Source organism: Scomber japonicus, chromosome 5 (genome assembly GCF_027409825.1).
Source record: "Scomber japonicus isolate fScoJap1 chromosome 5, fScoJap1.pri, whole genome shotgun sequence".
Taxonomy (NCBI): domain Eukaryota; kingdom Metazoa; phylum Chordata; class Actinopteri; order Scombriformes; family Scombridae; genus Scomber; species Scomber japonicus.
The window spans coordinates 2912579-2917481 of NC_070582.1; the positions used below are offsets into that span (position 1 = coordinate 2912579).

At 46.5% G+C, this 4903-nt stretch overlaps 1 pseudogene; it reads right to left on the reverse strand.

Annotated features, from left to right (window-relative positions):
• Positions 1 to 4275: 4275 nt before the first annotated feature.
• LOC128359176 (AFG3-like protein 1) overlaps positions 4276 to 4903 on the reverse strand; it is a 5869-nt pseudogene continuing 5241 nt past the window's right edge.

Here is a 4903-nt window from a genome sequence, read left to right on the forward strand (position 1 = left end):
GAGGTAGGAAGGAAGCAAGGGAGAGAGGAAGGGAGGGAGGGAGGAAAGAAGGAAGGGAGATAGGAAGGAAGAGGAAGGGAGGAAGGGAAGGAGGAAGGGAGCGAGGGAAGGAGGTAGGAAGGAAGCAAGGGAGAGAGTAAGGGAGGGAGGGAGGAAAGAAGGAAGGGAGATAGGAAAGAAGAGGAAGGGAGGAAGGGAGCGAGGGAAGGAGGGAGGAAGGAAGAGAGGGAGACAGGAAAGAAGGAAGGAAGGAAAAAATAGGAAAGAAGAAAGGGAGGGAGGAAGGAAGGAAGATAGGAAAGAAGAAAGGGAGGGAGGAAGGAAGGAAGAAAGAGGGAGGAAGGAAGCAAGGGAGAGAGGAAGGAAGCAAGGGAGGGAGGAAGGAAGGAAGATAGGAAAGAAGAAAGGGAGGGAGGAAGGAAGGAAGGAAGAAAGAGGGAGAAAGGAAGGATGGCACAGATTTACTTCCATACCGTTAATCTGATCTGTTTGTGCTGATTCATGTGTGGAAGTTTCATATCTGAGAATATTCAGCATTTAAATGTGACTTCAGCTCAATTGTGTTTCTGCATTAATATACTAAGATATATAATATAATATAATATAATAATATAATATAATATAATATAATATAATATAAGAAGCTGTTAATATAACATTCAAGATTCAGGAGGTTAAACTCATTTTCATTAAAGGGCCACAAACAGAAGGAAAGAGGGAGAAAGGAAGCAAGGGAGGAAGGAAGGAAAGGAGTAAGGAGGGAGTGAGGAAGGGAGGGAGGGAGGAAGGAAGCAAGGGAGAGGACGAAAGGAAGGAAGCAAGGGAGAGAGAGGAAGGAAAGGATGGAGGACAGAAAGAAGGGAGGAAGATAGAAAGGACAGAAAGAAAGAAAGAAGGAAGGAATGGAAGGAAGGTGGACCCCTCGACCGCCCCGTTAAGGCCCACGTGCCTCATGTTTAACCTCCCTGATCTAGTTTCTTTTATTACTTTCTAACCTGCTGTCTGCATTTAAACCCAACGCTGCTTCATCAGAGACTAAACACACACACACACTCACACACACACACACACACACACACACTGAGGAGAGAGTTACAGACCCAGCAGCAGCAGCAGCTCGGCTCCGTGTGTTTAGAAGAGTATAACGAGTTTGGCATGAAGGCAGAAACGTTATCAGAACATTAAACTTAAGATTAAAGTTGAATTAGTTTTATTTATTTAACCTTCCTGTTGTCCTCGAGTCAAGGAAGGAAGGGAGAAGGGAGGGAGGGAGGAAGGAAGGAAGGGAGGGAGGAAGGAGGGAGGAAAGAAAGGATGGAGGCAGGAGGGAAGGGAGGAAGAAAAGGAAGCAAGAAGGAAGGAAGGAAGGTAGGGGGAGGAAAGAAAGAGAGAAGGAGGGAGGAAGGTAGAAGGTAGGAAAGAAGGAAAGAAAGAGAAGAAGGAAGGAAGGAAAGGTAGGACTAGAGGGATGGAGGAAGGAAGGAAAGGAGGGAGGAAGGAAGGGGGAAGGCAAAGAAGGGAGGTAGGTAGGACTAGAGGCAGGGAGGAAAGAAGGGAGGAAGGAAGGTAGAAGGTAGGGGGAGGAAAGAAAGAGAAGAAGGAAGGAAGGTAGGTAGGACTAGAGGGAGGGAGGAAAGAAGGAAGGAAAGGAGTGAGGAAGGAGGGAAGGAAAGAAGGAAGGGAGGAAGGATGGATGGAGGAAAGAAGGAAGGGAGGGAGGAAGGAAGGAAGGAAGGGAGGAAGGAAGGGGAAAAGAAAGAGAGGAGGAGGAAGGAAGGAAGGAAGTAAGGAACAGTGAAAACAGACGGGGTCAATTTGGCCCGGGAGGACGACAGGAGGGTTAAAGCTGTCGGGGGAATTTTTCCTTTTAAAAGTGTGTGTGTGTGCGCGTGTAGAGGTGTGTCTCTGTGTGTGTGTGTGTGTGTGTGTGTGTGTGCGCGTGTAGAGGTGTGTCTCTGTGTGTGTGTGTGTGTGTGTGTGTAGCAGCATCCTGTCAGGTAACAATCATCATCATCATCACATACAGAAGAAGAATCATCCATCATGTTTTATAGGAAAGAAATCCAGACTCAGTAAAACCACAGAAGAAGAAAACCTTTGCAGCACTTCCTGAAAAATTAAAAAAAAAAAAAAAAAAAAACTTCAAACATCAAAGTCTCAAAATATTCATAATAATATTACAACCTTTTTTTTTTTTTTTTTATTTTAAGAAATGTTTTTAAATCTTCATCTTCAGCTTCAGTCAGGCGTTGTTGAATAAATACGTGAGGAAAAAAAAAAAAAAAAGGAGAGAAATCCGTCTGTTCACGCGTTCAGTACATCACTTCCTGTCAGGTGAGGAGGATGAGGATGATGATGACGAGGAGAGGAAGACTCTGCTGTTGGTTTGCTGATGATCTCCTCTGGTTAAATACATTTTTATAATAAATTCTGTACAGAGCCTGGCAGAAGATAAAACATCCTTTCAAAATAAAAGTAATTTATTCATAAATTCAAATCAAAAAAAAAAAAAAAAGAAAGGGGGCACAAACAGAATAATATGATCTGATGTGGGAAGGGAAGGAGGGAAGGAAGGAAGGAAGGAAGCAAGTAAGGAGGAGGGAGAAAGGAAGGGAAGGAGGAAGGGAGCAAGGGAAGGGAGGGAGGAAAGGAAGGAAGGAAAAAAATAGAAGGGAGATAGGAAGGAAGGAAGAAGGGAGGAAGGTAGGAAGCAAGGAAGGAAAAAAACAGATGGGAGATAGGAAGGAAGGAAGGAAGAGGAAGGGAGGAAGGGAAGGAGGAAGGGAGCGAGGGAAGGAGGAAGGGAGGTAGGAAGGAAGGAAGGAAAAAATAGAAGGGAAATAGGAAGGAAGGAAGGAAGAAGAAGGGAGGAAGGGAAGGAGGAAGGGAGCGAGGGAGGGAGGGAGGTAGGAAGCAAGGAAGGAAAAAAAAGAAGGGAGATAGGAAGGAAGGAAGGAAGGAAGGAAGAGGAAGGGAGGAAGGGAGCGAGGGAAGGAGGAAGGGAGGTAGGAAGGAAGGAAGGAAAAAATAGAAGGGAGATAGGAAGGAAGGAAGGAAGGAAGGAAGAGGAAGGGAGGGGAAGGAGGTGGAAAGGAAGGAAAAAAAAGAAGGGAGATAGGAAGGAAGGAAGGAGGGAGGGAGGTAGGAAGGAAGCAACGGAGAGAGGAAGGGAGCGAGGGAAGGAGGGAGGGAGGTAGGAAGGAAGGAAAAAATAGAACGGAGATAGGAAGGAAGTAAGGAAGAGGAAGGGAGTAAGGAAGGAAGATAGGAAAGAAGAAAGGGAGGGAGGAAGGAAGGAAGGAAGGAAGAAAGAGGGAGAAAGGAAGGGAAGGAGGTAGAAAGGAAGGAAGAAAGAAGGAAGGGAAGGAAGGAAAGAAGGAGGAAGGAGAAAGTGGGCCCCTTGGCTGACCGGTTCCGGCCCTCGTGCCTCATGTTTAACCTCCCTGATCTCGTTTCTTCTTCTTCTTTCTTTCCAAAATGAAACGTTCTGGTGTGAATTTCATCATTTTTAATTTTATAAATCATCATTTCTAGAAACGTTGAAAGGAAGCTCGTCCCGTCTCTTCCTGCTGAGTCAGCTCTGAGGTTTTTATTTTACACGGCTTGCTGTTTGTCTCGAGTCTGGTCCGTCTCGTCCTCGAAAGGAAGGGAAGGAGGGAGGGAGGTAGGAAGGAAAAAATAGAAGGGAGATAGGAAGGAAGGAAGGAAGGAAGGAAGAGGAAGGGAGGGAGGAAAGAAGGAAGGAAAAAATAGAAGGAAGATAAGGAGGTAGGGAGCGAGGGAAAGAGGGAGGGAGGGAGGAAGGGAGGAAGGAAGGAAGGAAAAAATAGAAGGGAGATAGGAAGGAGGAAAGGAGCGAGGGAAAGAGGGAGGGAGGGAGGAAGGGAGGAAGGAAGGAAGGAAAAAATAGAAGGGAGATAGGAAGGAGGAAGGGAGCGAGAGAAGAGGAAGGGAGCGAGGGAAGGAGGGAGGGAGGTAGGAAGGAAGGAAGGAAGGAAGGAAAAAACAGAAGAGAGATAGGAAGGAAGAAAGGAAGGAAGGAAGAGGAAGGGAGGAAGGAAGGAGGTGGGAAGGAAGGAAGAAAGAAGGAAGGGAAGGAGGAAGGGAGTGAGGGAAGGAGGAAGGAAAGAAAGAAGTTTAACCTCCCTGATCTCGTTTCTTTCTTCTTTCTTTCTTTCCCCACCAAAATGAAACGTTCTTTCATCATTTTTAATTTTATAAATCATCATTTCTAGAAACGTTGAAAGGAAGCTCGTCCCGTCTCTTCCTGCTCGTCCCGTCTCTTCCCGCTCGTCCCGGCTCCGAGGTTTTAATTTACACGGCTTGCTGTTTGTCTCGAGTCTGGTCCGTCTCGTCCTCGTCCTCCGCTCCTCCTCGCTCTTTGTTCCAGTCCTGCAGACCTTCGGGTAGACTCGTGTCCTCCTCGAAGCTTCCTGTTCCCTCCACGAACTCCTCGTACGTCGACTTCTCGTCAAACGGCCGCGGACCGAGCAGCTCCAACATGTCGGCTTTGTCCAGCACTTCCTTCTCCAGGAGACGCTTCCCCACCTGAGACAGGAAGTAGAGGTTAAAGCTGCAGGAAGCTCTGATTTATACTCATACATACACTTACTTCCTTCCTTCCTTCTTTCTTTGCTTCCTTCCATCTGTCCTTCCTCTGTTTCTTTTTTTTTCTTCCCGTCTTCTCTTCCTTTCTTCCTTCCTTCCTCCCTCCCTCCTTTCCTTCCTTCCTTCCTCCTTTCCTTCCTTCTTTGCTTCCTTCCATCTGTCCTTCCTCTGTTTTTTTTCTTTCCTGTCTTCTCTTCCTTCCTTCCTCCCTCCCGCTCCCTTTCCATCTTCCTTCCTTCCTTCTTTTTTCTTCCTCCCTTCCTCGTTCTCTTCCTTCCTTATATCTATTCTTCCT